Genomic DNA, 13,281 nt, shown 5'->3' on the forward strand with positions numbered 1-13,281 from the left:
AGCAGAATAGGCTTAGCTACACTGATTTCAGATAACAGGTTAAACCAACGATTAATCCTCAACCGTGCTATTAACGTATGCAGGAGGAGCAGGTGACACAATGTAACCTCTGGCGCAGGCTAGAAAAACAACGTTAGTCGCACCCACTTTTCTAACTGCCTCTTGTTTGCTCCTGTGTGAGAGGAAGTAGTACTCGGTGACTAGAACTAGGTGTTCACGTGTTTGTGACGTCACGGCATCATGCAAAGATAATGACTCGTTTCCGTTCCTTGCCTTCCCTGACTCCGCCTCATCCGAGGCGCGTCTTTCCGCGCTTTATTTGAGCCCTTCCCCCCGCCCCCACCCTCTCCTGTCAAATCTATAGGCCTCGTTTTCCCGCTCTGGGCACCTTTAATTTCCTTCATCTTTCGGAACTCGCAGCCTGGCACCCACACATGATCATAAAACGAAACCCTCTCCATGGCGAAGCTGTACATAAAGAAGCATGAACTTTTACGTTTCCACAAAAAGACCTTCACCCCCCACAAAGAAACCAGACTCTTCTAATGCTACTTTGGGGAATGCCATACCATCTCGATCAGAAACTACAACCCTTGTTTATTCAGCACTGAATGCTAACCGCCAGGAATCAACAACGGTCCTACAACTGCTTTGGGGTCACCGAACTTTCTGCTTTACCCTCGGGGAATGTTAGCCCATCTCCACCCACCCCTCTGATTTTTCCTGAAATCTCGCTGTGATCACCAAAACCTCGGCAACAAATGCAGGGAATATTGACACATCCGTTTCACAGTTAGTGGATACCGATTACTCTGCTCCTTCCTTGGGGGGCACACAACCCGCAGTTTACGGCTCAAGGAGTACCGATTTATACCCTCCATAGAATACAAAAATCTCTGTTACCGCCTCATAAAATACCAAACAACTCTGGTCAAACCGCATTGTAGTACCAGACCCTCTGCTCCTTCCTCAATTGAATATCAATATGCATGTTCTTCCATCTGTTCCCCATACCGAAAGTACTGACTTCACTGATCTACCCACAGGGAATACTACTATTCTTTCTCCACCTTCAAAACATACTGACCTCTCTGCTTTCCCCATAGGAAGTATTGTGCCCACAGTAGATCCTAATCGCCATAAGACGAATACTGACGCCACAATAGACACTGACCCCTCAGTGCCTGCCTTCTCGGTACAATCAGGATACGTTATCTCACCTTCAGGGACTACTGTCCCATCAGAGGATCGTGATCTCTGCACCCCTTACTTAGAAAACACATTTTTCAAAACCCTTTAGCAGATACCAACATGTCTTCACCCCAATTAGGGAAAACAGATCTCTCTCCAGCACGCTTGATAGACAGCTCCCTTTTGGATTCCCCCTCTGGCATTTCTGGCCCACCATTTGACACCATCCTCCTTAATCCCCCATCTAAAAACTCTGCCCCCCCTTTAGTAGATGCCAACCTCTCTTCTTTCCCTCTATTGGACAATTCTGCGCCTCTCCCAATTGATACCGTCCTTTTTGCAAGCACACTTGCTAATACTGACCCCTCTTTACCTTCAGGTAATATTGCCTTTTTTCCATCACAATTACCCGAAACAGACTCTTCTACTCTCTCCACCAAGCATATTGACCTCTCATTGCCTCCCTTGAGTGTTTCACCTGTCACAGTGAACCACATCCCCTCTGCGCTTGCTTTAGAGGACCGTTCTATTCCCTTACCTATTTCGGCACTGGCTCTCCCTTCAGTGGATGCAAACCTTTATCCTCATCCCTCAGTGGATACTGATCACTCTGGTCCAGATTCAGTGAATATTCCACCCTCTCTTCTCTCCTCATTGGACCCAGAGCACGTCATTACCTCCTCAGTGGATATTGACCCCCTTCTTTCCCTACCAGGAAATATCGACTCCTGCCCCACTACATCAGTGGAATACCGAAATATTTGCCACCCTCTTTTGAAAACACACGATCTTTGGCAACCCCTTGTTGGAATTCCAGCCCCACTGGATAGCAGCCCAGGTAAAATCGACACCTCTGTTGCATTTTCAACAGATACAAATGTCTCTCCATCTCACTTACAGAACCCTGGTCACGCGTCCCATTATGTTCCCCTCCCACTTGATACACTCTTCTTCCCTCCCCCTCTATGGGAGCCCAGTATATGTGCCCCCCCTCGAGTGCACATAGACTCTTTTATTCACCACTCATTTGATACTGACCCCTGTTATTCCCCGTCAGCAGAATATGAACATATGTGTTTCCATCTTCTGAAATTCAAACGTTTCTAGACCCTGCTTGTTGGTATACCAACCCCTCTCCTATGCCTATCAGGAAGGCTAACAGATTTGCACTCAACTGCCACCCAAACAATGTGGATACTTTTGCTCACTCAGTGGACACTTGCCCTCCCAGAAAATATCAACCTCTTTTTTCCCCTTTGTGAGAAAAAAGATTGCTCTGTCACTTCCTCAGATACATCTCTCCTGGCTCCTCCCTGTAGGAAGAAACAACCCATCTGCGTTATTTCCAGGTAAAACAATTGTCTGTCTCTGACCTCTTTTCTCCTGCCCTAAGAAAAAACAGCCTCTCTGACTCCTTTGCTTCATCATTGAATACTGATCCCTCTTCCTCCTCTGGGGATACCTACTTCTCTGATATCTCCTGTAAGAATGTAGCTACCTCGATTTACTAGAGAATAACACTCTTCTGCTTCCAGCTTAAAGTATATAGTTCCCTGTAATATATACCCCATTAATGAAGATCCTTCTACCCTCCTCCAATGCTTCTCCTGTACTATCTTCCCCAAGAATGCTACCCCCTCTTCCTCAGTAGGTAGTAATAGCCTCTCCACTTCCCAAGCATGATTCATCCTCATCTAATTGTACCGGTTCTCATTGTATCTTTCACAGGAATGATAACTCTTTTTGATACCATGATCGAGTACGGACTCCTTTTCCTCTTGAAGGTCTACGCGCTCCCATCATTCCTGTCCCATTAATATTGCCCCCTGTATGGTAAACACGTTACTATATGCCACCTCCTAGAACTTTCTGCGCTTCCCTGTTCGGTTGTAGGTCACTCCAAATCATCTGCCCCAGGAAGGTTGCGCCGTCTACATTTGCCGTAGGGAATGCATACCCATTAAGGTTTAATTGATCCCCAACACCACCTCACAAACGTATGACCCCTGTTCCTTCTCAAGCAGATCCCAAACTATCTGGCACATGAATCTTGCTACCACAATTTCAGAACTGGGATATTCTGCCCTCCTAAGATACGTTATTTCTCCTGCCTCTGGTAGAATTGTTATCCCTATCTTTACTCTCTCCTGAATACCAACCATTTTTCCTTCTCAAGTTATAACGGAACATTGTACTGGGAAATGTGCTTCCTTTGCTTCTATCACAGGAGAGTCTTGTGCTTCCTACCTATGAGGCATTGACCAACTAGCTTCCCCCCTTTATCTACAGGTCTCCAGAATAACTAGCCTGCCTTCTTCCCCAGGGGAGCGCCCCCACTGCAGTTCCCATGCATTACTTTGCTCTAAAAGAAACTATTTCCACTATATCCCATTTATCATAGAAAAGCCCCTCTATGAAATTACTTGCCCAATGATATACCTCCTGTGAAATTTCTTGCAGACTTTGAAATCCGTTCAGTATGTACTTACCTTTGTTCATTTTCTGATGCCTAAATAGGGAAGAGTAGCCGCTCTGCTATCACAGCCATTCTCATCCCCTTGGATGTTTTATAAATATCTCTCCCCAGAACTAATAGATTGCACTTTTTAGTATTATTTAAATACATAAGAGTGTTCCATTGCAGTGGAACCTGTGTCCAGCCAGGACTTTTATCCCTTCAAACGATTTTAGTTTTCCTTTGAAAATACAAGACCAAATCCTTTCTTTCGCACAGCTTTTCTCCAATGCCAATAGTTTAAATGTTATTTATTCATTTTGGCCCATGTACACGTGGAAATGTCAACTAATTGCCTCTTGCACACAGATGTCGGCGGATCCTTCCTTTTACTGTGCATGGCCCCCAACTGAGACTGTTACTTTAGGTACCCTAAAAAGAAATCTGACTAAAGTACAGAAATGGTGAGTAATGCTAGAAAAGGGTGCAGAGGAAATGTATGGGAATCACCGGGGTGGCAGGGTTTATGGCACCTTCATGCGCCAGAGGGTTGTTTAGCTTTATCTGTAGGACTATGTATCTAGATGTTCAAAGAAGATGGGGACAGGGCGAGTTGAGTTAGGCACGTTGTTGAAGTCAATTATGTACAGTTTTGTTAGCTTTTTGTCATACATTCATTATTGTATTGCAATATTGTCTATCCAAGTTGTCCTGAAAAAGCTCCCATCCTTTAACAAAATGTCTATTCAGAAACGTTTTTTTAAAAGCTGTCTTGTGTGTATTTTGAATTAGACTAACCTTGTTCGATGTGTTTGTGCAAGGAGATATTATCAGAGTAGGGACCAGCCTTTGATTGTAAAACGAAGGTAGATGACTGGTTTTCTTATGTGCTGATGCCCCCCCCCCCCACCCTCTGGTTCCCTGCAATCCCACGTAGGCCAGGGGAGAGCTAAACTCAATACAGAGACAAAAAGCTGCATGGGTTGTTTCTCGCTAATTAATGAATACCAACTACTGTCTTTATATAAACCTACAATAAATGGTGCAAAAATTCAACTAATATGAAAATAACCTTAACTTCTTTTCTTAAAGCCACATACACACGATTAGAAATGTATTTTACTGTGTTCAACAAATTAATTCATGAAAAACTACTACCGGTCATCCATTTACTAAGAACCTAGTATAAAAAGGTCTGGGTCAGCATGTGACTGCATACATCTTGTTGATCGCTGAACAGGAAATACAGTACGTATATTACCTACACATCAATTGAAACATGTTGCAAAATTCACAATAAGTCTCACACATGACACTCATTAAATAAAAAATACAAAAACCTTATGGTCTACCTAATACACGGAACTCGCATAAAAGTGACTGGTTTAAAAAAAGATCCAAACCCATCAAATTGCTGAATGCAAAATGCATAACCAAATCATAAGTGCAAAGAGCATAGCAACCACCCCTCGAGTGCCATACCCCTATCAAGATGTCTAATGCTAAGTGCATAGCATACTAATTTAATGTGCCTAGTGCCTACTAGCTAAAAACATTGTAAATAATTCTAGCATTCTTTCAAACAGCAATCCCTTTCATATAGCCAAGGTGCTGGCTAGTTTCGACAAAGAGCCAGAGGCCTTGTCTTCCTCAGGGCAAAATACTCAGGATAAATCTAAAAAATAAATACATTTTAGAAAGATTGAGGAAAACCTCATTAAGCCTTGTGTTTATGCTCTTAATCACACATTAGCAGTGTAGGGCTGAAGGAGAAAGGCACATACCAGAGTTTAATGTAGGTCGTCAAATAGGAGGGACTATCCTTCCATTACTGACAGGAAGATGAAACTACAATGTATCGTTGTGATAATTGCAATGTAACAGATATGTATCATAAGTATCTATACCTGTTTTGTATGTCACATTTCCATTAACTCAGCAATGCAGCTACATGGAAGAGGACAGAGAGATACAGAGGAAATAAGGGGAGGAAACGTGCAGTTTCCGGTTATATGGGTAAGAATGACTTCGCAAAGCCGGTCTCCATTCGGCCACTGGTGCAGCGCCCTTCTTGCATCACATAGATTGGTGCGAAAGCCAATTAGTGTGCCATGCTCTTCCTATTGGATTCCCAGTAGCTAACATGCTGAATTTATCACGTGTAGAGTGTTATTGCATAGTTTACCAAGACTATTAACAACTGGACCGCATCAAAAAGAGCTCAAAGCTTTTAGTTAATGGGTGGCAAGATGTCAGGAACCGAGGTCCACGTGGATTATTATACCTCCATCCCCAAGTACCAGTCAGAAACAACTCACTGACCAGTTATTGAGGCCATAGGTGGCAGGAACAGAAAAACACTGGCTCCCAGATGGCTGCAAGGGAAAACAGCATGTTAAGTACACAAAGGAACAAGGTCTTAGGGACGCTTACAACAAGACACATGCAAGGACTTCTACCCGTTGGGAAGATCAATGAAACTGGATTCCCTGTCTGTTACCCCTGAATAGTGTCGTGGAGTGGAGAGTAGGAAAAGGGCAGGGTACCTTTTCTATGATATGACACTTGCAGGGTCCACCATGGTCTAGATGTTCAATGACCCAAGAACAACGTGATGAAGAGTTCAATGATCCAGGAGTAAGTTTGTGGTAGTTCACGAGCCCGTAATACCAAATCCAAAAGTAGAGGCAGGAAAGCAATCCGAGTAAGCAAGAAAAGGTGATAGCAGTTCGGGTAATGAGTCCAAGATGAGGCGCCAATTCCAAGGGAAAGAACCAGAAGCAATCCAAAAGGCAAAAAACAGATTCAAAGTTCCAGGAAGCAAAAACCAGGATAGAATGGAGCACACACGCAAAACGCTGTAGAACACAGCTCAGAAGCTCCGGGCAGCGTGAGGGACAGTCTTTTATTTTGTTGATCAGTGGTCACGTGACAGCCCCCTGTGCTTTGTAGGTGTCACGTGATCGGACCGGAGGCGTGTGTCACGTGAGCGGAGCGATGAAAGCGAGGTATTCCGGAGTGTCTGTAAACGCCATGGCAACCTCCAACGTTGTTGCGGCCAGCGGCGCCATCGTTGCCATAGTGTGTAAGGGTCTCTCAATAGCCGGACGGATGAGTAGCCGGGCCACATTTGAGGCTTGTACCGCCGGGAAAACCCTGTGGACTGCCAGACTACCTGCAGCCTGATCTGGTAAGTGCACAAGTGAAAGCGTGACACAAGGCCACAATTGCGTTATAGATAACACTCGATAAATTGGCATATAAGTTCACATTTATATAACATACAGTTCCTGTTTGAATTCCCGAGCATTAACATACTGAATACATCACGTGAATAGCATGATTGGGTTGGTATGCCAAACCTATTGTAAGCTAAACCACACCAATTTGAACTCTAAACATCTAGGCCAGTGCGACGAATCCCTGTGAGGCTGTTACCCAATAGCACCCCTGGGGTTGGTACTCGGTGGGTGGACCTCAAGGGGAGGGTAGCCCGACCTGGGGAGAACATCTACATAGCCCACCTTACCCTAACCCACCTTCCCCACCAACCCCCTCCAATACCATTCCTAATTTTCCTACTTGTTTTTCTTCTACTATCAGTGTAGGAAGTACTGGGACGAGGAAGAGTAGGGACTACCCAAATAGACCCCTAACAAAATACTAAGAAGAGCTCTGTTGACTCCTGGGAGACTAGTCAATTCAGTACTGGGACGAGGAAGAGGCGCAGAGTACTGAGGAGCACCCCAAGGAACCAAAGTGAGCCGACACAATAATTTGACACAGCTAACTCCAACTATGGAATAAACTGGGAAGAAGGACTTTGTAGATGAGTCATGAGAGAGAAGACCAGGACACAGTGGAAGAAGCCAGAAGGTTCGGAGCTGGTCCCCAGCGAGAATAAGGGAGTGTGTGCTGGCAGACATAGGTTCAGGTGATCTTGAAGCCTGGCTACCACAATCGCTACCAGGAGGAAGATTGATGCTGCAGAGTCACCGCAGACCTAACTAAGCTCACACAAGCCCCACGACAGACTGCAGGCGACCAGGAAACCCCAAGACCACCGCAGACAGAGAGAAGGTACGTGGACAGTGGAGAAGGCACTGGGGCCCCAACCAAGTGTTTAAGAGACTGGGAAATGCAACAAAGCCATGAATATAGGGTATGGCACCCTGAGATAGGAAAGGGGAAATTTTGCAGGTGTGGAAAGCATCCAACATACTCTACTTAGTCACAGTACCTGTCAAGAGAGTATACCAGGTGGACTGTGCATAGAGAACATAAACCGTGACTCTGTATCCTGCATCCATAAAAGAAACCCAGTGCATCCTTGTTGATCTTCATTCACACTACCTGTCAGAGAAGTGAACCAGTTTGGCTGTGAATCCAAACGAGAGCAAGGGGAGGGAAAGCATTACCCCTGACAGTGTTGTGGACATTGATCTTATAGTTGCAGTACCTGGCCATCTGGTAAGCAGGGTTAGTGGTGAAACCAAGTTAAGAACCAGGGGAAGGGAGTCATTTTCCCCCCTGGTGTTTGTGGACACCGAAAAGCCAAGAGAAGGAAGTAATTCTCTTGGCACTGTAAGAGGTCTGAGAAATACCTGGGGAAGGGAGGCATTCTCCCAGGAGTTATGAACATTGTGAAAGAAGCCAATAGAAGGGAGTCATTCTCTTGGCACTGTGAGTACCGCAAGGAAGGTTGGGGGGAGGGAGTCATCCCCCTAACATTGTGAAGAGACAAGGCTTTATTTTGTATGTGCCTTGGTGGAGAGTCAGTCCAAGTAACCTTTGAGGCTTATTTTTCTTGTGCCCTTGAAGAAGCATATTTCACTTTTTCTACAAGTGAACCTTGAGGCGTCGTCCAGAAGAAGGGAGCCATTCTTCTGGACCAAGATCACACCTTTTCCTTAGTTGATTTTGAATGCAAAGGAAGTATATCGGTTTTGACACAACAGTGGACTGGACCTCCTGACGCTATCTTTAGTTTGTTTGAGGCAAGGAAACCCCTCTTGGAAGTAGGCACAGAGGTAGTGTTTTTCCTTTATTTGTGATCCAATAAAAGTCTATAGCCAAAAGCATGCCAACTGTGTGCCAGTCTCCTACTTCTACACCCTTAGATCAGAGAAGACAAAGCCATTATTGGGGAATGCATTAAAGTCGAACACACCATAATGCAGATGAGTCCTAATGCATTTACGTGGCAACATCAACATGGAGAACTGCTTTGTTCGAGAAAAAAAATCATATTACATGTGACCACTGCAAGGGGTCATTGAGTCCTTGGATATGGGTATTTAAAGTACATATCCAACGTTGCTCACATTTATCCAACTTGGTCGCTATATAGACACTCCTATAATATCATTAAGACTTAATGATTGTCAACATAAATGATTGTGCTTTACCATAAATTATATATCTTGGATTTGTAATTCCCAATTTTACAAGATATTCAATTATATTACAGAGCTGTCATGCCCTTGAAATCATGCCTATGATAAATATAGTCGACACGTGTTTCAACCCCTAGGTCTTTCTCAAGATGAACCCTCTATTCAAGCCACTTGCATTGAGTTTAATAACTTATCCTGCTGCTCACTGGTAAATATGGCCATTCAGTTCTGTATGCAATATTTCAAAATGACCCTTGTTATGGTGTAGTTTGCCCTGCACGCTTGTATGTTGTGAAGGGAACATCCTTTTGGGCTGCATATGTCTTTCTCTGAGCAACTGTAAAGTGTTTTGGGGGCAGGAAATGATGTTAAAACGCTACCATTCATTGCACAATCTGTAAACATCTCGACCGGGTTTAGTGGTTGATATGTTTTCTAAATGGGTAAAAGCCTATTTAACTGGTAGAGCTGATGCAAATGCTATAGTCAAAATGTACATACGCTACTTTTCTCCCAATGTTTTGTGCGCTATTGAGCATCAGTAGTGACAGATTAATTTACTGGGAAAATGATAGTACTGTGTAAAATTGTAAATATAAAAAAAGTTCCATTGCCCATAACATGAACAAACAGTGGGTTTGGTGAAATGCCAAAACGAGTACGTAAAGAAAAATAATTGCCATCATTTGTGCTGAAACGGGCTTAAAGTGGCTGGATGCCCCTACAGTTTGTTCTAATAAGAATTTAACGGAATAGAAGAGTGACAAGATTGTACGAAATATTTACTGGCAACCAATGCATTTACCAGAAATTCCACTCCTGCCCTTGAGCCCCAAGGCACAGTGCAGATGTTGGCCTCTACTACTGGAAGCACTTAGTGGAAACTATCCAGTGCATCTATAAACACTACACTTGCCACCTATTCCTGTCTGAGGACTGGATGCTGACAAGAAAACACCCCAAAGAAAATCTTTGGAAATCAGGTGGGTGGCTCCTTTGAAGTCCTTGGCAAAAACAGAAAAAGCTGTCGGCGGTTGTGACGGATTGAGCTGAAAACACCAAGCATTACAACAAATGATGATACTGATGTTACTGTTTCTACTAGTTAGAGGTTTACTGGTGATCCTTCTAAGTTGCATACAAGAGGGAGGAGTGGGCACCACCCTAATGGTAAGACTACCATTTTTTTAAAAAAAAGTTTTATTCGGTTTATACAAACCTTTAAAAGAGGGTTTACAAGATAAGGTAAACGAAACATAATTGGAAAACCAAGATGTAACATTTCCATTTGTGATTTTTCATTTTTGGGTTTCCATCCTCTAGAATCCACTCATGGGTTCGTCAAGTTCCAAGGAGCTTTTGTCGAGTTTTATGATCATTATTTCGAAAAGAGTAGTGTCAAGTGAATTGTTCATTCAAATCCACAGCCTGTGGTGGCTAGTAAGTCTCTTATGTCGTCTAGAAAAAACATTAAGTTTAGTTTTTTGTTGTGCCCACTGAACATAGTTTGCCACCATTCTTCACTGCTGGGTGATTGTTGGCTTTCAATGTTTGACACCAGACGTTTTGTCCTTTGTGAATGAATGGCAGTACAAAATAGGACTATATGTTTCAGAATTTCCTCTTGTTTGTTACAAAATCTACATTGTGTCTCGATTACGATTTTTGGTCCATGTACTCAACCTTTCCTTAGTTTTGAAGGCGTTTAGTCGAAAACGCAAGAATGTAGTTCTAAAGTGGGGGGCTGGAGAGTGCGCTACAGCACTTACGCGTTCGTTGAATCTTCTGGCTTCACATGGGACATCCTTCAGTAGTCTTTGGTTTAACCTTTGCTCTTCCGTTGTGATCCAGTCAAGCCTCCAAAGTTTGTTTTTAACTGAATCGGGATTGTTGTGTAGGGTTGAGCAATTGGTTTCCCGGTCGTTCAGTATACTTTCAGTGTCTTGACCACAATGATAGTAAAGTTCCTTTGTTACCATTTTCTGGTTGATGTAAGATTGCAAATTGGGGAGCAGCACTGCCTATTGTGATTTTGCGGTATAAGGCTAAAGTGTTCCAGCAAATTTGTGCGTTAAGGGATACAAGCCCTAACTCATATCGGATACACAATGTGGCCGTTACCTTCTGAATTTGCAAGACTTTTGTCCCGAATATGTTTTCCAGAGTGGTCCATAAGTCGTGTGCACAGCCCAGTGCACACTCTGCTCCAAAAATTAAGGCTGGAACTGCTTTTTGGTTGTAAAAGTTTAATACTGGTCACAGCAAAAAGTTGCCGCATTTCCTATTGATAATAGAGCCTTGACATGCTAGCTGTCGACATTTGGTTTTTGCTTTATCTGCCCAGGGGCTGTTTTCAATGTGTGGGCGCTGTTTTGCATCCCCAGATATCTGGTATTGGTCATGATGTTTAAGGTTTCGGTACCTAATCAGCATTTAAATTGTTTTCCTTTTTTGTTTTGGTTTTTGTTCTCAAGTTTTGTAGAACCAGAATCTCACATTTGTTTTTGTTGAAGCAGAGGCTGTTAGCTTTTGCGTCAGTTTCTACATCCTCTAGCTTTCGTTGAAGACCAATCGGAGTGGCATCCAAAAGAATAAGATTGTCAGCATATAACTGCCAGCTCACGTGGCTTCTGTGTATTTTGGGTGGAAATTGCCACACACACTCGATGGTGTGCCCGATATCGGATATGAACAAGTTGAAAATTATAGATGCTAGAGGACAGCCTTGCTTTATGCCACAAAATGTGAGAATCGCAGCCGAAAGTGTGCCATCGTAGTCTAGGCGAATCTTAATGTTGGTTCCAGTGTGTAGCTCCTTGATGGCCGCCAGGAGGCCCGGGGGGCAGTTCTATTTCTTCAATTTGGGCCAAAGGATTTCTCCATCAATGCTATCGAAAGCATGAGAGAAGTCAATCAGGGCCAGGTAAACTTTGCCCTCTGTTCTTATGGCCTCCATTTTTAATAAGTTTAGAATTAACAGATTCTCCCACACCCAACACCCTTCACAACACCTCTCTGTCTCAGGTCTATGTGCTGGGACACTGTAATCCAAGTTAGGAGCTTTTGTTGTAGGATTGTGGAGTACACCTTGCCGAGAACATCCAAAAGTGCTATCGGCCTGTAGTCATGAGGGATTGCCCGGTTTCCTTTTTTGAATACTGGAACTATCACAGCACTTTTCCATGAGATCAGTGATTTTCGTTCTTTGTTAATTTTATGGAAGAGTGTAAAACATATTTCAGACCATTGTTCTGGATTTTGTTTGATGGCATAATTTGTTAAGCCATCAGGCCCTAGATGAACTCACCTTTTTTATAATGTCTAGAATATCATCTTTCTTAAATTCTAGATTCCAACTTTGCAGCTTTGGTAGTTCAGGTTCTGCAAAATGTCCTTTTTTGCTATATAGCTTGCTATAGTGTTTGATCCATTCAGCCTCGGACACTGAGTTGGTCTGAAGCGCGCCTTGTCTTGCGCTTTCATTATTGATTGGGTTCCAAAAGTCACGAGCGATTTTGTTTTTGAGTTTTTCCATCCTGCATTCAGAGTCCTTTTGTAGCATGATTGCTTGATGTGATTTTGATCCAATTTTTGCATCTTTGCTTCACAAGTCTTTTTTAGTCGAATATTCGGCAAAGTTGTTGGCATGCAGTTTTCTTAGATCTTGTTGCATAAGTCTCTTTCGCCTGCTGATTTCAAGATCGACTGCGTGTTTTGGTGAAAATTTGCAGTGTTTTAGACCTTGATTCTTCTCAGTGTATTGAGTTAACAGAGTTCCATATTCGATTCCCGATTGTTGTTCACAAAATGTCCTTGTTATGGACTTTATTTCAATGTCATTGAGGTGGGGCCTCACTCTGTTAGATTCTACATTGACATTCCAGTTCCAGGAAGTGTTATTTTGTTTAGCAATAGTGTTAAGAATCCTCTTTACCATTTTGTGGTCGTTGTGCGGTCCATTTACGACTTGCATGGAAACAACTTGCTTGTGGATGTTTTCAGATAGAAAGAAATAATACAAGATTGAGACAAATAAATAATCCAAGATTGAGTGTTGACCCAATCGACTTCAGTTAGGCTCTGCTGGTATGTCACCTTTGGTGTTGCCGTTTAGCTGGTGTTGCCGTTTAGCATGTGTATGTTTCTTAGGTCCATTTCCAGGCACCAACTGTCTGCAAGCTTGTCATTTTTGGTTTTCTTGGAGTTGAAGCAGTCTATGTTTAGATAGTCACAAAGGAT

General features: G+C 43.2%; 1 long non-coding RNA gene across 1 annotated transcript in view; it reads left to right on the top strand.

Moving 5' to 3' along the window:
• The first annotated feature begins 297 nt into the window (after window positions 1–297).
• LOC138472745 (uncharacterized) overlaps window positions 298–13,281 on the top strand; it is a 410,520-nt gene continuing 397,536 nt past the window's right edge. The window contains exon 1 of the long non-coding RNA XR_011268671.1: window positions 298–4,110. This is a non-coding gene — a long non-coding RNA (uncharacterized lncRNA). The remainder of the gene's footprint in view (window positions 4,111–13,281) is intronic.

This window comes from Ambystoma mexicanum, chromosome 8 (genome assembly GCF_040938575.1).
Source record: "Ambystoma mexicanum isolate Mex_15411 chromosome 8, UKY_AmexF1_1, whole genome shotgun sequence".
NCBI lineage: Eukaryota > Metazoa > Chordata > Amphibia > Caudata > Ambystomatidae > Ambystoma > Ambystoma mexicanum.